This window comes from Phyllobates terribilis, unplaced genomic scaffold, assembly GCF_046119375.1.
Source record: "Phyllobates terribilis strain yellow unplaced genomic scaffold, ASM4611937v1 Scaffold_1__5_contigs__length_1240528914, whole genome shotgun sequence".
Taxonomy (NCBI): domain Eukaryota; kingdom Metazoa; phylum Chordata; class Amphibia; order Anura; family Dendrobatidae; genus Phyllobates; species Phyllobates terribilis.
Window position 1 is genome coordinate 652,813,490 of NW_027362761.1, and position 20,918 is coordinate 652,834,407.

Here is a 20,918-nt window from a genome sequence, read left to right on the forward strand (position 1 = left end):
AAGCTAATGCGACCTGCACTGCTCTTCCAAGGGGCATTTAATCCGTCTTGTTAAGCTACTGCGACCTGCAAGTCTCTTCCAAGGGCCATTTAAACCATCTTGTTAAGCTACTGCGACCTGCACGTCTTTTCCAAGGGGCATTTAAACCGTCTTGTTAAGCTACTGCGACCTCCACCGCTCTTCCAAGGGGCATTTAAACCATCTTGTTAAGCTACTGCGACCTGCACGTCTCTTGCAAGGGGCATTTAAATCTTCTTGTTAAGCTACTTTGACCTGCACGTCTTTTCCAAGAGGCATTTAAACCGTTTTGGTAAGCTACTGCGACCTGCAAGCCTCTTCTAAGGGGCATTTAAACCCTCGTGTTAAGCTACTACGACCTGCACGTCTCTTGCAAGGGGCATTTAAATCTTCTTGTTAAGCTACTTTGACCTGCACGTCTCTTCCAAGGGGCATTTAAACCGTCTTGTTAAGCTACTGCGAGGAGCACGTCTCTTCCAAGGGGCATTTAAACCATCTTGTTAAGCTACTGCGACTTGCACGTCTCTTCCAAGGGGCATTTAAACCATTTTGTTAAGCTACTGTAACCTCCACAACCTTTCCAAGGGGCCTTTAAACCGTTTTGTTAAGCTGCTGTGACCTGCATATCTCTTCCAAGGGGCATTTAAACCTTCTTGTTAAGCTACTGCGACCTGCACATCTCTTCCAAGGGGCATTTAAAATGTCTTGTTAAGCTACTGCGACTTGCACGTCTCTTCCAAGGGGCATTTAAACCGTCTTGTTAAGCTACTGCGACCTCCACCGCTCTTCCAAGGGGCATTTAAACCGTCTACTTAAGCTACTGCAACCTGCAAGCCTCTTCCAAGGGGCATTTAAACCGTCTTGTTTAAGATACTGCGACCTGTACGTTTCTTCCAAGTGGCATTTAAACCGTCTTGTTAAGCTTATGCGACCTGCACGTCTCTTCCAAGGGGCATTTAAACCACCTTGTTAAGCTACTGCGACCTCCACCGCTCTTCCAAAGGGCATTTTAACTGTCTTGTTAAGCTACTGTGACCTGCACGTCTCTACCTAGGGGCATTTAAACCGTCTTGTTAAGCTACTGCGACCTGCACGTCTCTTCCAAGGGGCATTTAAACCGTCTTGTTAAGCTACTGCGAACTGCACGTCTCTTCGAAGGGGCATTTAAACCATCTTGTTAATCTATTGCGACCTGCACGTCTTTTCCAAGAGGCATTTAAACCGTCTTGGTAAGCTACTGCGACCTGCAAGCCTCTTCTAAGGGGCATTTAAACCCTCTTGCTAAGCTACTGCGACCTGCACGTCTCTTGCAAGGGGCATTTAAACCGTCTTGTTAAGCTACTGCGACCAGCACGTCTCTTCCAAGGGGCATTTAAACCATCTTGTTAAGCTACTGCGACCTGCAGGTCTCTTCCAAGGGGCATTTAAACCGTCTTGTTAAGCTACTGCGACTTGCGCTTCTCTTCCAAGGGGCATTTAAACCATCTTGTTAAGCTACTGTAACCTCCACAACCTTTCCAAGGGTCATTTAAACCTTTTTGTTAAGCTACTGCGACCTGCACGTCTCTTCCAAGGGGCATTTAAACCGTCTTGTTAAGCTAATGCGACCTGCACGTCTCTTCCAAGGGGCATTTAAACCATCTTGTTAATCTACTGCTACCTCCACCGCTCTTCCAAAGGGCATTTTAACCGTCTTGTTAGGCTACTGTGACCTGAACGTCTCTTCGAAGGGGCATTTAAACCATATTGTTAAGCTACTGCGACCTGCACTGATCTTACAAGGGGCATTTAATCCGTCTTGTTAAGCTACTGCGACCTGCACGTCTCTTCCAAGGGGCATTTAAACCATCTTGTTATGCTACTGCGACCTGCACGTCTTTTCCAAGGGCCATTTAAACTGTCTTGTTAAGCTACTGCGACCTCCACCGCTCTTCCAAGGGGCATTTAAACCATCTTGTTAAGCTACTGCGACCTGCACTTCTTTTCCAAGAGGCATTTAATCCGTGTTGGTAAGCTACTGCGACCTGCAAGCCTCTTCTAAGGGGCATTTAAACCCTCTTGTTAAGCTACTGCGACCTGCACGTCTCTTGCAAGGGGCATTTAAACCGTCTTGTTAAGCTACTGCGACCAGCACGTCTATTCCAAGGGGCATTTAAACCATCTTGTTAAGCTACTGCGACCTGCACGTCTCTTCCAAGGGGCATTTAAACTGTCTTGTTAAGCTACTGCGACTTGCACGTCGCTTCCAAGGGGCATTTAAACCATCATGTTAAGCTACTGTAACCTCCACAACCTTTCCAAGGGTCATTTAAACCTTTTTGTTAAGCTACTGCGACCTGCACGTCTCTTCCAAGGGGCATTTAACCTTCTTGTGAAGCTACTGCGACCTGCACGTCTCTTCCAAGGGGCATTTAAAACGTCTTGTTAAGCTACTGCGACTTGCACGTCTCTTCCAAGGGGCATTTAAACCGTCTTGTTAAGCTACTGCGATGTGCATGTCTCTTCCAAGGGGCATTTAAACCGTCTTGGTAATCTACTGCGACCTGCAAGCCTCTTCCAAGGGGCATTTAAACCGTCTTGTTAAGCTACTGCGACCTGCACGTTTCTTCCAAGCGGCATTTAAACCGTCTTGTTAAGCTAATGCGACCTGCACGTCTCTTCCAAGGGGCATTTAAAACACCTTGTTAAGCTACTGCGACCTGCACGTCTCTACCTAGGGGCATTTAAACCGTCTAGTTAAGCTACTGCGACCTGCACTTCTCTTCCAAGGGGCATTTAAACCGTCTAGCTAAGCTACTGCGAACTGCACGTCTCTTCCAAGGGGCATTTAAACCGTCCAGTTAAGCTTTTGCGACCTGCACGTCTCTTCCAAGGGGCATTTAAACCATCTTGTTAAGCTACTGCGACCTGCATGTCTCTTCCAAGGGGCATTTAAACTGTCTTGTTAAGCTACTGCGACCTCCACCGCTCTTCCAAGGGGCATTTAAACTGTCTTGTTAAGCTACTACGACCTGCACGTCTCTTCCAAGGGGCATTTAAACCGTCTAGCTAAGCTACTGCGAACTGCACGTCTCTTCCAAGGGGCTTTTAATCCGTCATTTTAAGCTAGTGTGAACTGCACGACTCTTCCAAGGGGCATTTAAACCGTCTTGTTAATCTACTGCGACCTGCACGTCTCTTCCAAGGGGCATTTAAACTGTCTTGTTAAGCTACTGCGACCTGCACGTCGCTTCCAAGGGGCATTTAAAGCGTCTTAGTAAGCTACTGCGACCTGCATGTCTCTTCCAAGGGGCATTAAATCTGTCTTGTTAAGCTACTGCGACCTGCACGTCTTTTCCAAGGGGCATTTTAACCGTCTTATTAAGCTGCTGCGACCTGCATGTCTCTTCCAAGGGGCACTTAAACCCTCTTGTTAAGCTACTGCGACATCCACCTCTCTTCCAAGGGGCATTTAAACCGTCTTGTTAAGCTGCTGCGACCTGCATGTCTCTTCCTATGGGCATTTAAACCGTCTTGTTAAGCTACTGCGACCTCCACCGCTCTTCCAAGGGGCATTTAAACCATCTTGTTAAACTACTGCGACCTACACGTCTTTTCCAAGGGGCATTTAAACCGTCTTGTTAAGCTACTGCGACCTCCACCGCTCTTCCAAGGGGCATTTAAACCATCTTGTTAAGCTACTGCGACCTGCACGTCTCTTCCAAGAGGCATTTAAACCGTCTTGGTAAGCTACTGCGAACTGCACGTCTCTTCCTAGGGGCATTTAAACCGTCTTCTTAAGCTACTGCGACCTGCACGTCTCTTCCAAGGGGCATTTAAACAGTCTTCGTAAGCTACTGCGACCTGTAAGACTATTCCAAGGGGCATTTAAACCCTCTTGTTAAGCTACTGCGACCTGCATGTCTCTTCCAAGGGGGATTTAAACCGTCTTGTTAAGCTACTGCGACCTGCACATCTCTTCCAAGGGGGATTTAAACCGTCTTGTTAAGCTACTGCGACCTGCACGTCTCTTCCAAGGGGCATTTAAACGGTCTTGTTAAGCTACTGCGGCCTGCTCGTCTCTTCCAAGGAGCATTTAAAACGTCTTTTTAAGCTACTGCGACCTGCACGTCTCTTCCAAGGCTCATTTAAACCGTCTTTTTAAGCTACTGCTACTTGCACGTTTCTTCCAAGGGGCATTTAAACCGTCTTGTTAAGCTACTGTAACCTCCACCACTTTTCCAAGGGGCATTTAAACTGCCTTGTTAACCTACTGCGACCTGCACGTCTCTTCCAAGGGGCATTTAAACCGTGTTGTTAAGCCACTGCGACCTGCACGTCTCTTCAAAGGGGCATATAAACCGTCTTGTTAAGCTGCTGCGACCTGCATGTCTCTTCCAAGGGGCATTTAAACAATCTTGTTAAGCTACTGCGACCTGCACAACTCTTTCAAGGGGCATTTAAACTGTCTTGTTAAGCTACTGCCACCTCCACCGCTCTTCCAAGCTACATTTAAACCGTCTTGTTAAGCTACTGCGACCTGCTTGTCTCTTCCAAGTGGCATTTAATCTGTCTTATTTAGCTACTGCGACCTCCACCTCTCTTCCAAGGGACATTTAAACCGTCTTAATAAGCTACTGAGACCTGCACATCTCTTCCAAGGGGCATTTAAACCGTCTTATTAAGCTACTGCGACCTGCACGTCTCTTCCAAGGGGCATTTAAGCTGTCTTGATAAGCTACTGCGACCTCCATTGCTCTTCCAAGGGGCATTTAAACAGTCTTGTTAAGCTACTGCCACCTGCAAGTCTCTTCCAAGGGGCATTTAAACCGTCTTGGTAAGCTACTGCGACCTGCAAGCCTATTCCAAGGGACATTTAAACCCTCTTGTTAAGCTACTGCGACCTGCACGTCTCTTCCAAGGGGGATTTAAACCATCTTGTTAACCTACTGCGACCTGCACGTCTCTTCCAAGTGGCATTTAAACAGTCTTTTTAAGCTACTGTGACCTGCTCGTCTCTTCCAAGGGGCATTTAAACCGTCTTGTTAAGCTACTGCGACCTGCATGTCTCTTCCAAGGCGCATTTAAACAGTCTTTTTAAGCTACTGCGACTTGCACGTCTCTTCCAAGGGGCATTTAAACCGTCTTGTTAAGCTGCAGTAACCTTCACCACTTTTCCAAGGGGCATTTAAACCGTCTTGTTAAGCTACTGCGACCTGCACGTCTCTTCCAAGGGGCATTTAAACCGTCTAGCTAAGCTACTGCGAACTGCACGTCTCTTCCAAGGGGCATTTAAACCGTCCAGTTAAGCTTTTGCGACCTGCACGTCTCTTCCAAGGGGCATTTAAACCATCTTGTTAAGCTACTGCGACCTGCATGTCTCTTCCAAGGGGCATTTAAACTGTCTTGTTAAGCTACTGCGACCTCCACCGCTCTTCCAAGGGGCATTTAAACTGTCTTGTTAAGCTACTACGACCTGCATGTCTCTTCCAAGGGGCATTTAAACCGTCTAGATAAGCTACTGCGAACTGCACGTCTGTTCCAAGGGGCTTTTAATCCGTCATTTTAAGCTAGTGTGAACTGCACGACTCTTCCAAGGGGCATTTAAACCGTCTTGTTAATCTACTGCGACCTGCACGTCTCTTCCAAGGGGCATTTAAACTGTCTTGTTAAGCTACTGCGACCTGCACGTCGCTTCCAAGGGGCATTTAAAGCGTCTTAGTAAGCTACTGCGACCTGCATGTCTCTTCCAAGGGGCATTAAATCTGTCTTGTTAAGCTACTGCGACCTGCACGTCTTTTCCAAGGGGCATTTAAACCGTCTTATTAAGCTGCTGCGACCTGCATGTCTCTTCAAAGGGGCATTTAAACCCTCTTGTTAAGCTACTGCGACATCCACCTCTCTTCCAAGGGGCATTTAAACCGTCTTGTTAAGCTGCTGCGACCTGCATGTCTCTTCCTATGGGCATTTAAACCGTCTTGTTAAGCTACTGCGACCTCCACCGCTCTTCCAAGGGGCATTTAAACCATCTTGTTAAGCTACTGCGACCTGCACGTCTCTTGCAAGGGGCATTTAAATCTTCTTGTTAAGCTACTTTGACCTGCACGTCTTTTCCAAGAGGCATTTAAACCGTTTTGGTAAGCTACTGCGACCTGCAAGCCTCTTCTAAGGGGCATTTAAACCCTCGTGTTAAGCTACTACGACCTGCACGTCTCTTGCAAGGGGCATTTAAATCTTCTTGTTAAGCTACTTTGACCTGCACGTCTCTTCCAAGGGGCATTTAAACCGTCTTGTTAAGCTACTGCGAGGAGCACGTCTCTTCCAAGGGGCATTTAAACCATCTTGTTAAGCTACTGAGACTTGCACGTCTCTTCCAAGGGGCATTTAAACCATTTTGTTAAGCTACTGTAACCTCCACAACCTTTCCAAGGGGCCTTTAAACCGTTTTGTTAAGCTTCTGTGACCTGCATATCTCTTCCAAGGGGCATTTAAACCTTCTTGTTAAGCTACTGCGACCTGCACATCTCTTCCAAGGGGCATTTAAAATGTCTTGTTAAGCTACTGCGACTTGCACGTCTCTTCCAAGGGGCATTTAAACCGTCTTGTTAAGCTACTGCGACCTCCACCGCTCTTCCAAGGGGCATTTAAACCGTCTACTTAAGCTACTGCAACCTGCAAGCCTCTTCCAAGGGGCATTTAAACCGTCTTGTTTAAGATACTGCGACCTGTACGTTTCTTCCAAGTGGCATTTAAACCGTCTTGTTAAGCTTATGCGACCTGCACGTCTCTTCCAAGGGGCATTTAAACCACCTTGTTAAGCTACTGCGACCTCCACCGCTCTTCCAAAGGGCATTTTAACTGTCTTGTTAAGCTACTGTGACCTGCACGTCTCTACCTAGGGGCATTTAAACCGTCTTGTTAAGCTACTGCGACCTGCACGTCTCTTCCAAGGGGCATTTAAACCGTCTTGTTAAGCTACTGCGAACTGCACGTCTCTTCGAAGGGGCATTTAAACCATCTTGTTAATCTATTGCGACCTGCACGTCTTTTCCAAGAGGCATTTAAACCGTCTTGGTAAGCTACTGCGACCTGCAAGCCTCTTCTAAGGGGCATTTAAACCCTCTTGCTAAGCTACTGCGACCTGCACGTCTCTTGCAAGGGGCATTTAAACCGTCTTGTTAAGCTACTGCGACCAGCACGTCTCTTCCAAGGGGCATTTAAACCATCTTGTTAAGCTACTGCGACCTGCAGGTCTCTTCCAAGGGGCATTTAAACCGTCTTGTTAAGCTACTGCGACTTGCGCTTCTCTTCCAAGGGGCATTTAAACCATCTTGTTAAGCTACTGTAACCTCCACAACCTTTCCAAGGGTCATTTAAACCTTTTTGTTAAGCTACTGCGACCTGCACGTCTCTTCCAAGGGGCATTTAAACCGTCTTGTTAAGCTAATGCGACCTGCACGTCTCTTCCAAGGGGCATTTAAACCATCTTGTTAATCTACTGCTACCTCCACCGCTCTTCCAAAGGGCATTTTAACCGTCTTGTTAGGCTACTGTGACCTGAACGTCTCTTCGAAGGGGCATTTAAACCATATTGTTAAGCTACTGCGACCTGCACTGATCTTACAAGGGGCATTTAATCCGTCTTGTTAAGCTACTGCGACCTGCACGTCTCTTCCAAGGGGCATTTAAACCATCTTGTTATGCTACTGCGACCTGCACGTCTTTTCCAAGGGCCATTTAAACTGTCTTGTTAAGCTACTGCGACCTCCACCGCTCTTCCAAGGGGCATTTAAACCATCTTGTTAAGCTACTGCGACCTGCACTTCTTTTCCAAGAGGCATTTAATCCGTGTTGGTAAGCTACTGCGACCTGCAAGCCTCTTCTAAGGGGCATTTAAACCCTCTTGTTAAGCTACTGCGACCTGCACGTCTCTTGCAAGGGGCATTTAAACCGTCTTGTTAAGCTACTGCGACCAGCACGTCTATTCCAAGGGGCATTTAAACCATCTTGTTAAGCTACTGCGACCTGCACGTCTCTTCCAAGGGGCATTTAAACTGTCTTGTTAAGCTACTGCGACTTGCACGTCGCTTCCAAGGGGCATTTAAACCATCATGTTAAGCTACTGTAACCTCCACAACCTTTCCAAGGGTCATTTAAACCTTTTTGTTAAGCTACTGCGACCTGCACGTCTCTTCCAAGGGGCATTTAACCTTCTTGTGAAGCTACTGCGACCTGCACGTCTCTTCCAAGGGGCATTTAAAACGTCTTGTTAAGCTACTGCGACTTGCACGTCTCTTCCAAGGGGCATTTAAACCGTCTTGTTAAGCTACTGCGATGTGCATGTCTCTTCCAAGGGGCATTTAAACCGTCTTGGTAATCTACTGCGACCTGCAAGCCTCTTCCAAGGGGCATTTAAACCGTCTTGTTAAGCTACTGCGACCTGCACGTTTCTTCCAAGCGGCATTTAAACCGTCTTGTTAAGCTAATGCGACCTGCACGTCTCTTCCAAGGGGCATTTAAAACACCTTGTTAAGCTACTGCGACCTGCACGTCTCTACCTAGGGGCATTTAAACCGTCTAGTTAAGCTACTGCGACCTGCACTTCTCTTCCAAGGGGCATTTAAACCGTCTAGCTAAGCTACTGCGAACTGCACGTCTCTTCCAAGGGGCATTTAAACCGTCCAGTTAAGCTTTTGCGACCTGCACGTCTCTTCCAAGGGGCATTTAAACCATCTTGTTAAGCTACTGCGACCTGCATGTCTCTTCCAAGGGGCATTTAAACTGTCTTGTTAAGCTACTGCGAAATCCACCGCTCTTCCAAGGGGCATTTAAACTGTCTTGTTAAGCTACTACGACCTGCACGTCTCTTCCAAGGGGCATTTAAACCGTCTAGCTAAGCTACTGCGAACTGCACGTCTCTTCCAAGGGGCTTTTAATCCGTCATTTTAAGCTAGTGTGAACTGCACGACTCTTCCAAGGGGCATTTAAACCGTCTTGTTAATCTACTGCGACCTGCACGTCTCTTCCAAGGGGCATTTAAACTGTCTTGTTAAGCTACTGCGACCTGCACGTCGCTTCCAAGGGGCATTTAAAGCGTCTTAGTAAGCTACTGCGACCTGCATGTCTCTTCCAAGGGGCATTAAATCTGTCTTGTTAAGCTACTGCGACCTGCACGTCTTTTCCAAGGGGCATTTTAACCGTCTTATTAAGCTGCTGCGACCTGCATGTCTCTTCCAAGGGGCACTTAAACCCTCTTGTTAAGCTACTGCGACATCCACCTCTCTTCCAAGGGGCATTTAAACCGTCTTGTTAAGCTGCTGCGACCTGCATGTCTCTTCCTATGGGCATTTAAACCGTCTTGTTAAGCTACTGCGACCTCCACCGCTCTTCCAAGGGGCATTTAAACCATCTTGTTAAACTACTGCGACCTACACGTCTTTTCCAAGGGGCATTTAAACCGTCTTGTTAAGCTACTGCGACCTCCACCGCTCTTCCAAGGGGCATTTAAACCATCTTGTTAAGCTACTGCGACCTGCACGTCTCTTCCAAGAGGCATTTAAACCGTCTTGGTAAGCTACTGCGAACTGCACGTCTCTTCCTAGGGGCATTTAAACCGTCTTCTTAAGCTACTGCGACCTGCACGTCTCTTCCAAGGGGCATTTAAACAGTCTTCGTAAGCTACTGCGACCTGTAAGACTATTCCAAGGGGCATTTAAACCCTCTTGTTAAGCTACTGCGACCTGCATGTCTCTTCCAAGGGGGATTTAAACCGTCTTGTTAAGCTACTGCGACCTGCACATCTCTTCCAAGGGGGATTTAAACCGTCTTGTTAAGCTACTGCGACCTGCACGTCTCTTCCAAGGGGCATTTAAACGGTCTTGTTAAGCTACTGCGGCCTGCTCGTCTCTTCCAAGGAGCATTTAAAACGTCTTTTTAAGCTACTGCGACCTGCACGTCTCTTCCAAGGCTCATTTAAACCGTCTTTTTAAGCTACTGCTACTTGCACGTTTCTTCCAAGGGGCATTTAAACCGTCTTGTTAAGCTACTGTAACCTCCACCACTTTTCCAAGGGGCATTTAAACTGCCTTGTTAACCTACTGCGACCTGCACGTCTCTTCCAAGGGGCATTTAAACCGTGTTGTTAAGCCACTGCGACCTGCACGTCTCTTCAAAGGGGCATATAAACCGTCTTGTTAAGCTGCTGCGACCTGCATGTCTCTTCCAAGGGGCATTTAAACAATCTTGTTAAGCTACTGCGACCTGCACAACTCTTTCAAGGGGCATTTAAACTGTCTTGTTAAGCTACTGCCACCTCCACCGCTCTTCCAAGCTACATTTAAACCGTCTTGTTAAGCTACTGCGACCTGCTTGTCTCTTCCAAGTGGCATTTAATCTGTCTTATTTAGCTACTGCGACCTCCACCTCTCTTCCAAGGGACATTTAAACCGTCTTAATAAGCTACTGAGACCTGCACATCTCTTCCAAGGGGCATTTAAACCGTCTTATTAAGCTACTGCGACCTGCACGTCTCTTCCAAGGGGCATTTAAACTGTCTTGATAAGCTACTGCGACCTCCATTGCTCTTCCAAGGGGCATTTAAACAGTCTTGTTAAGCTACTGCCACCTGCAAGTCTCTTCCAAGGGGCATTTAAACCGTCTTGGTAAGCTACTGCGACCTGCAAGCCTATTCCAAGGGACATTTAAACCCTCTTGTTAAGCTACTGCGACCTGCACGTCTCTTCCAAGGGGGATTTAAACCATCTTGTTAACCTACTGCGACCTGCACGTCTCTTCCAAGTGGCATTTAAACAGTCTTTTTAAGCTACTGTGACCTGCTCGTCTCTTCCAAGGGGCATTTAAACCGTCTTGTTAAGCTACTGCGACCTGCATGTCTCTTCCAAGGCGCATTTAAACAGTCTTTTTAAGCTACTGCGACTTGCACGTCTCTTCCAAGGGGCATTTAAACCGTCTTGTTAAGCTGCAGTAACCTTCACCACTTTTCCAAGCGGCATTTAAACCGTCTTGTTAAGCTAATGCGACCTGCACGTCTCTTCCAAGGGGCATTTAAAACACCTTGTTAAGCTACTGCGACCTGCACGTCTCTACCTAGGGGCATTTAAACCGTCTAGTTAAGCTACTGCGACCTGCACTTCTCTTCCAAGGGGCATTTAAACCGTCTAGCTAAGCTACTGCGAACTGCACGTCTCTTCCAAGGGGCATTTAAACCGTCCAGTTAAGCTTTTGCGACCTGCACGTCTCTTCCAAGGGGCATTTAAACCATCTTGTTAAGCTACTGCGACCTGCATGTCTCTTCCAAGGGGCATTTAAACTGTCTTGTTAAGCTACTGCGAAATCCACCGCTCTTCCAAGGGGCATTTAAACTGTCTTGTTAAGCTACTACGACCTGCACGTCTCTTCCAAGGGGCATTTAAACCGTCTAGCTAAGCTACTGCGAACTGCACGTCTCTTCCAAGGGGCTTTTAATCCGTCATTTTAAGCTAGTGTGAACTGCACGACTCTTCCAAGGGGCATTTAAACCGTCTTGTTAATCTACTGCGACCTGCACGTCTCTTCCAAGGGGCATTTAAACTGTCTTGTTAAGCTACTGCGACCTGCACGTCGCTTCCAAGGGGCATTTAAAGCGTCTTAGTAAGCTACTGCGACCTGCATGTCTCTTCCAAGGGGCATTAAATCTGTCTTGTTAAGCTACTGCGACCTGCACGTCTTTTCCAAGGGGCATTTTAACCGTCTTATTAAGCTGCTGCGACCTGCATGTCTCTTCCAAGGGGCACTTAAACCCTCTTGTTAAGCTACTGCGACATCCACCTCTCTTCCAAGGGGCATTTAAACCGTCTTGTTAAGCTGCTGCGACCTGCATGTCTCTTCCTATGGGCATTTAAACCGTCTTGTTAAGCTACTGCGACCTCCACCGCTCTTCCAAGGGGCATTTAAACCATCTTGTTAAACTACTGCGACCTACACGTCTTTTCCAAGGGGCATTTAAACCGTCTTGTTAAGCTACTGCGACCTCCACCGCTCTTCCAAGGGGCATTTAAACCATCTTGTTAAGCTACTGCGACCTGCACGTCTCTTCCAAGAGGCATTTAAACCGTCTTGGTAAGCTACTGCGAACTGCACGTCTCTTCCTAGGGGCATTTAAACCGTCTTCTTAAGCTACTGCGACCTGCACGTCTCTTCCAAGGGGCATTTAAACAGTCTTCGTAAGCTACTGCGACCTGTAAGACTATTCCAAGGGGCATTTAAACCCTCTTGTTAAGCTACTGCGACCTGCATGTCTCTTCCAAGGGGGATTTAAACCGTCTTGTTAAGCTACTGCGACCTGCACATCTCTTCCAAGGGGGATTTAAACCGTCTTGTTAAGCTACTGCGACCTGCACGTCTCTTCCAAGGGGCATTTAAACGGTCTTGTTAAGCTACTGCGGCCTGCTCGTCTCTTCCAAGGAGCATTTAAAACGTCTTTTTAAGCTACTGCGACCTGCACGTCTCTTCCAAGGCTCATTTAAACCGTCTTTTTAAGCTACTGCTACTTGCACGTTTCTTCCAAGGGGCATTTAAACCGTCTTGTTAAGCTACTGTAACCTCCACCACTTTTCCAAGGGGCATTTAAACTGCCTTGTTAACCTACTGCGACCTGCACGTCTCTTCCAAGGGGCATTTAAACCGTGTTGTTAAGCCACTGCGACCTGCACGTCTCTTCAAAGGGGCATATAAACCGTCTTGTTAAGCTGCTGCGACCTGCATGTCTCTTCCAAGGGGCATTTAAACAATCTTGTTAAGCTACTGCGACCTGCACAACTCTTTCAAGGGGCATTTAAACTGTCTTGTTAAGCTACTGCCACCTCCACCGCTCTTCCAAGCTACATTTAAACCGTCTTGTTAAGCTACTGCGACCTGCTTGTCTCTTCCAAGTGGCATTTAATCTGTCTTATTTAGCTACTGCGACCTCCACCTCTCTTCCAAGGGACATTTAAACCGTCTTAATAAGCTACTGAGACCTGCACATCTCTTCCAAGGGGCATTTAAACCGTCTTATTAAGCTACTGCGACCTGCACGTCTCTTCCAAGGGGCATTTAAACTGTCTTGATAAGCTACTGCGACCTCCATTGCTCTTCCAAGGGGCATTTAAACAGTCTTGTTAAGCTACTGCCACCTGCAAGTCTCTTCCAAGGGGCATTTAAACCGTCTTGGTAAGCTACTGCGACCTGCAAGCCTATTCCAAGGGACATTTAAACCCTCTTGTTAAGCTACTGCGACCTGCACGTCTCTTCCAAGGGGGATTTAAACCATCTTGTTAACCTACTGCGACCTGCACGTCTCTTCCAAGTGGCATTTAAACAGTCTTTTTAAGCTACTGTGACCTGCTCGTCTCTTCCAAGGGGCATTTAAACCGTCTTGTTAAGCTACTGCGACCTGCATGTCTCTTCCAAGGCGCATTTAAACAGTCTTTTTAAGCTACTGCGACTTGCACGTCTCTTCCAAGGGGCATTTAAACCGTCTTGTTAAGCTGCAGTAACCTTCACCACTTTTCCAAGGGGCATTTAAACCGTCTTGTTAAGCTACTGCGACCTGCACGTCTCTTCCAAGGGGCATTTAAACCGTCTAGCTAAGCTACTGCGAACTGCACGTCTCTTCCAAGGGGCATTTAAACCGTCCAGTTAAGCTTTTGCGACCTGCACGTCTCTTCCAAGGGGCATTTAAACCATCTTGTTAAGCTACTGCGACCTGCATGTCTCTTCCAAGGGGCATTTAAACTGTCTTGTTAAGCTACTGCGACCTCCACCGCTCTTCCAAGGGGCATTTAAACTGTCTTGTTAAGCTACTACGACCTGCACGTCTCTTCCAAGGGGCATTTAAACCGTCTAGATAAGCTACTGCGAACTGCACGTCTGTTCCAAGGGGCTTTTAATCCGTCATTTTAAGCTAGTGTGAACTGCACGACTCTTCCAAGGGGCATTTAAACCGTCTTGTTAATCTACTGCGACCTGCACGTCTCTTCCAAGGGGCATTTAAACTGTCTTGTTAAGCTACTGCGACCTGCACGTCGCTTCCAAGGGGCATTTAAAGCGTCTTAGTAAGCTACTGCGACCTGCATGTCTCTTCCAAGGGGCATTAAATCTGTCTTGTTAAGCTACTGCGACCTGCACGTCTTTTCCAAGGGGCATTTAAACCGTCTTATTAAGCTGCTGCGACCTGCATGTCTCTTCCAAGGGGCATTTAAACCCTCTTGTTAAGCTACTGCGACATCCACCTCTCTTCCAAGGGGCATTTAAACCGTCTTGTTAAGCTGCTGCGACCTGCATGTCTCTTCCTATGGGCATTTAAACCGTCTTGTTAAGCTACTGCGACCTCCACCGCTCTTCCAAGGGGCATTTAAACCATCTTGTTAAACTACTGCGACCTACACGTCTTTTCCAAGGGGCATTTAAACCGTCTTGTTAAGCTACTGCGACCTCCACCGCTCTTCCAAGGGGCATTTAAACCATCTTGTTAAGCTACTGCGACCTGCACGTCTCTTCCAAGAGGCATTTAAACCGTCTTGGTAAGCTACTGCGAACTGCACGTCTCTTCCTAGGGGCATTTAAACCGTCTTCTTAAGCTACTGCGACCTGCACGTCTCTTCCAAGGGGCATTTAAACAGTCTTCGTAAGCTACTGCGACCTGTAAGCCTATTCCAAGGGGCATTTAAACCCTCTTGTTAAGCTACTGCGACCTGCATGTCTCTTCCAAGGGGGAATAAAACCGTCTTGTTAAGCTACTGCGACCTGCACATCTCTTCCAAGGGGGATTTAAACTGTCTTGTTAAGCTACTGCGACCTGCACGTCTCTTCCAAGGGGCATTTAAACGGTCTTGTTAAGCTACTGCGGCCTGATCGTCTCTTCCAAGGAGCATTTAAAACGTCTTTTTAAGCTACTGCGACCTGCACGTCTCTTCCAAGGCTCATTTAAACCGTCTTTTTAAGCTACTGCTACTTGCACGTTTCTTCCAAGGGGCATTTAAACCGTCTTGTTAAGCTACTGTAACCTCCACCACTTTTCCAAGGGGCATTTAAACTGCCTTGTTAACCTACTGCGACCTGCATGTCTCTTCCAAGGGGCATTTAAACCGTGTTGTTAAGCCACTGCGACCTGCACGTCTCTTCAAAGGGGCATATAAACCGTCTTGTTAAGCTGCTGCGACCTGCATGTCTCTTCCAAGGGGCATTTAAACAATCTTGTTAAGCTACTGCGACCTGCACAACTCTTTCAAGGGGCATTTAAACTGTCTTGTTAAGCTACTGCCACCTCCACCGCTCTTCCAAGCTACATTTAAACCGTCTTGTTAAGCTGCTGCGACCTGCTTGTCTCTTCCAAGTGGCATTTAATCTGTCTTATTTAGCTACTGCGACCTCCACCTCTCTTCCAAGGGACATTTAAACCGTCTTAATAAGCTACTGAGACCTGCACATCTCTTCCAAGGGGCATTTAAACCGTCTTATTAAGCTACTGCGACCTGCACGTCTCTTCCAAGGGGCATTTAAACTGTCTTGATAAGCTACTGCGACCTCCATTGCTCTTCCAAGGGGCATTTAAACAGTCTTGTTAAGCTACTGCCACCTGCAAGTCTCTTCCAAGGGGCATTTAAACCGTCTTGGTAAGCTACTGCGACCTGCAAGCCTATTCCAAGGGACATTTAAACCCTCTTGTTAAGCTACTGCGACCTGCACGTCTCTTCCAAGGGGGATTTAAACCATCTTGTTAACCTACTGCGACCTGCACGTCTCTTCCAAGTGGCATTTAAACAGTCTTTTTAAGCTACTGTGACCTGCTCGTCTCTTCCAAGGGGCATTTAAACCGTCTTGTTAAGCTACTGCGACCTGCACGTCTCTTCCAATGCGCATTTAAACAGTCTTTTTAAGCTACTGCGACTTGCACGTCTCTTCCAAGGGGCATTTAAACCGTCTTGTTAAGCTGCAGTAACCTTCACCACTTTTCCAAGGGGCATTTAAACCGTCTTGTTAAGCTACTGCGACCTGCACGTCTCTTCCAAGGGGCATTTAAACCGTCTAGTTAAGCTACTGCGAACTGCACGTCTCTTCCAAGGGGCATTTAAACCGTCCTGTTAAGCTTCTGCGACCTGCACGTCTCTTCCAAGGGGCATTTAAACCATCTTGTTAAGCTACTGCGACCTGCATGTCTCTTCCAAGGGGCATTTAAACTGTCTTGTTAAGCTACTGCGACCTCCACCGCACTTCCAAGGGGCATTTAAACTGTCTTGTTAAGCTTCTACGACCTCCACCGCTCTTCCAAGGGGCTTTTAATCCGTCATTTTAAGCTACTGTGACCTGCACGACTCTTCCAAGGGGCATTTAAACTGTTTTGTTAAGCTACTGCGACTTTCACGTCTCTTCCAAGGGGCATTTAAACCATCTTGTTAATCTACTGCGACCTGCACGTCTCTTCCAAGGGGCATTTAAACTGTCTTGTTAAGCTACTGCGACCTGCACGTCGCTTCCAAGGGGCATTTAAACTGTCTTGGTAAGCTACTGCGACCTGCATGTCTCTTTCAAGGGGCATTAAATCTGTCTTGTTAAGCTACTGCGACCTGCATGTCTTTTCCAAGGGGCATTTAAATCGTCTTGTTAAGCTGCTGCGACCTGCATGTCTCTTCCAAGGGGCATTTAAACCCTCTTGTTAAGCTTCTGCGACCTCCACCTCTCTTCCAAGGGGCATTTAAACCGTCTTGTTAAGCTACTGCGACCTGCATGTCTCTTCCATTGGGCATTTAAACCATCTTGTTAAGCTACTGCGACCTCCACCGCTCTTCCAAGGGGCATTTAAACCGTCTTGTTAAGCTACTGCGACCTGCTCGTCTCTTCCATGTTGCATTTAAACCGTCTTGTTAAGCTACTGTGACCTGCACGTCTCTTCCAAGGGGCATTTAAACTGTCTTGTTAAGCTACTGCGACCTGCACGTCTCTTCCAAGGGGCATTTAAACCATCTTGTTAACCTCCTGCGACCTGCACGTCTCTTCCAATGGGCATTTAAACAGTCTTGTTAAGCTACTGCGACCTGCATGTCTCTTCCAAGGGGCATTTAAACCGTCTTGTTAAGCTAATGCGACCTCCACTGCTCTTCTAAGGGGCATTTAAACCGTCTTGTTAAGCTACTGCGACCTGCATGTCTCTTCCAAGGGCCATTTAAACCAACTTCGTAAGCTACTGCGAACTGCATGTCTCTTCCAAGGGGCATTTAAACTGTCTTGTTAAGATACTGCGACCTCCACCGCTCTTCCAAGGGGCATTTAAACTGTCTTGTAAAGCTACTGCGACCTCCACCGCTCTTCCAAGGGGCTTTTAATCCGTCATTTTAAGCTACTGTGACCTGTACGTCTCTTCCAAGGGGCATTTAAACCGTCTTGTTAAGCTACTGCGACCTGCACGTCTCTTCCAAGGGGCATTTAAACCGTTTTGTTAAGCTACTGCGACTTTCACGTCTTTTCCAAGGGGCATTTAAACCGTCTTTTTAATCTACTGCGACCTGCACGTCTCTTCCAAGGGGCATTTAAACTGTCTTGTTAAGCTACTGCGACCTGCACATCTCTTCCAAGGGGCATTTAAACCGCTTTGTTAAGCTACTGCGACCTGCATGTCTCTTCCAAGGGGCATTTAATCTGTCTTGTTAAGCTACTGCGACCTGCACGTCTCTTCCAAGGGGCATTTAAACCATCTTGTTAAGCTGCTGCGACCTGCATGTCTCTTCCAAGGGGCATTAAATCTGTCTTGTTCAGCTACTGCGACCTGCACGTCTTTTCCAAGGGGCATTTAAACCGTCTTGTTAAGCTGCTGCGACCTGCATGTCTCTTCCAAGGGGCATTTAAACCCTCTTGTTAAGCTACTGCGATCTCCACCTCTCTTCCAAGGGGCATTTAAACCGTCTTGTTCAGCTACTGCGACCTGCATGTCTCTTCCAAGGGGCATTTAAACCGTCTTATTAAGCTACTGTGACCTGCACATCTCTTTCAATGGGCATTTAAACCGTCTTGTTAAGCTACTGCGACCTCCACCGCTCTTCCAAGGGGCATTTAAACCGTCTTGTTAAGCTACTGCGACCTGCACGTCTCTTCCATGTTGCATTTAAACCGTCTTGTTAAGCTACTGTGACCTGCACGTCTCTTCCAAGGGGCATTTAAACTGTCTTGTTAAGCTACTGCAACCTGCACGTCTCTTCCAAGGGGCATTTAAACCATCTTGTAATGCTCCTGCGACCTGCACGTCTCTTCCAATGGGCATTTAAACAGTCTTTTTAAGCTACTGCGACCTGCACATCTCTTCCAAGGGCCATTTAAACCGTCTTGGTAAGCTACTGCGACCTGCACGCCTCTTCCAAGGGGCATTTAAACCGTCTTGTTAAGCTACTACGACCTGCACGTCTCATCCAAAGGGCATTTAAACCATCTTGTTAAGCTACTGCGACCTACACGTCTTTTCCAAGGGGCATTTAAACCGTCTTGTTAAGCTACTGCGACCTCCACCGCTCTTCCAAGGGGCATTTAAACCATCTTGTTAAACTACTGCGACCTGCACGTCTCTTCCAAGAGGCATTTAAACCGTCTTGGTAAGCTACTGCGACCTGCACGTCTCTTCCAAGGGGCATTTAAACCGTCTTCTTAAGCTACTGCTACCTGCACGTCTCTTCCAAGGGGCATTTAAACAGTCTTCGTAAGCTACTGCGACCTGCAAGCCTATTCCAAGGGGCATTTAAACCCTCTTGTTAAGCTACTGCGACCTGCATGTCTCTTCCAAGGGGGATTTAAACCGTCTTGTTAAGCTACTGCGACCTGCACATCTCTTCCAAGGGGGATTTAAACCGTCTTGTTAAGCTACTGCGACCTGCACGTCTCTTCCAAGGGGCATTTAAACCGTCTTGTTAAGCTACTGCGACCTGCTCGTCTCTTCCAAGGAGCATTTAAACCGTCTTTTTAAGCTACTGCGACCTGCAAGTTTCTTCCAAGGGGCATTTAAACCGTCTTGTTAAGCTACTGCGACCTGCACATCTCTTCCAAGGGGCATTTAAACTGCCTTGTTCACCTACTGCGACCTGCATGTCTCTTCCAAGGGGCATTTAAACAATCTTGTTAAGCAACTGCGACCTGCATGTCTCTTTCAAGGGGCATTTAAACTGTCTTGTTAAGCTATTGCCACCTCCACCGCTCTTCCAAGGGGCATTTAAACCGTCTTGCTAAGCTACTGCGACCTGCACGTCTCTTCCAAGTGACATTTAAACCGTCTTGTTAAGCTACTGCGACCTGCTGGTCTCTTCCAAGTGGCATTTAAACTGTCTTATTTAGCTACTGCGACCTCCACCTCTCTTCCAAGGGCCATTTAAACCGTCTTATTAAGCTACTGCGACCTGCACGTCTCTTCCAAGGGGCATTTAAACTGTCTTGTTAAGCTACTGCGACCTCCATTGCTCTTCCAAGGGGCATTTAAACAGTTTTGTTAAGCTACTGCCACCTGCAAGTCTCTTCCAAGGGGCATTTAAACCGTCTTGGTAAGCTACTGCGACCTGCAAGCCTATTCCAAGGGACATTTAAACCTTCTTGTTAAGCTACTGCGACCTGCACGTCTCTTCCAAGGGGGATTGAAACCATCTTGTTAACCTACTGCGACCTGCACGTCTCTTCCAAGTGGCATTTAAACAGTCTTTTTAAGCTACTGTGACCTGCTCGTCTTTTCCAAGGCGCATTTAAACCGTCTTTTTAAGCTACTGCGACTTGCTCGTCTCTTCCAAGGGACATTCAAACCGTCCTGTTAAGCTTCTGCGTCCTGCACGTCTCTTCCAAGGGGCATTTAAACCATCTTGTTAAGCTACTGAAACCTGCACGTCTCTTCCAAGGGGCATTTAAACTGTCTTGTTAAGCTACTGCGACCTCCACCGCTCTTCCAAGGGGCATTTAAACTGTCTTGTTAAGCTACTACGACCTCCACCGCTCTTCCAAGGGGCTTTTAATCCGTCATTTTAAGCTACTGTGACCAGCACGACTCTTCCAAGGGGCATTTAAACCGTTTTGTTAAGCTACTACGACTTTCACGTCTCTTCCAAGGGACATTTAAACAGTCTTGTTATTTTACTGCGACCTGCACGTCTCTTCCAAGGAGCATTTAAACTGTCTTGTTAAGCTACTGCGACCTGCACGTCGCTTCCAAGGGGCATTTAAACCGTCTTGGTAAGCTACTGCGACCTGCATGTCTCTTCCAAGGGTCATTAATTCTGTCTTGTTAAGCTACTGCGACTTGCACGTCTTTTCCAAGGGTCATTTAAACCGTCTTGTTAAGCTGCTGCGACCTGCATGTCTCTTCCAAGGGGCATTTAAACCCTCTTTGTAAGCTACTGCGACCTCCACCTCTCTTCCAAGGGGCATTTAAACCGTCTTGTTAAGCTACTGCGACCTGCATGTCTCTTAAAATGGGCATTTAAATAGTCTTGTTAAGCTACTGTGACCTGCATGTCTCTTCCAAGGGGCATTTAAACCGTCTTGTTAAGCTACTGCGACCTCCACCGCTCTTCTAAGGGGCATTTAAACTGTCTTGTTAAGCTACTGCGACCTGCACGTCTCTTCCAAGGGCCATTTAAACCAACTTGGTAAGCTACTGCGAACTGCATGTCTCTTCCAAGGGGCATTTAAACTGTCTTGTTAAGCTACTGCGACCTCCACCGCTCTTCCAAGGGGCATTTAAACTGTCTTGTTAAGCAACTGCGACCTCCACCGCTATTCCAAAGGGCTTTTAATCCGTCATTTTAAGCTACTGTGACCTGCACGTCTCTTCCAAGGGGCATTTAAACCGTCTTGTTAAGCTACTGCACCTGCACGTCTCTTCCAAGGGGCATGTAAACCGTTTTGTTAAGCTACTGCAACTT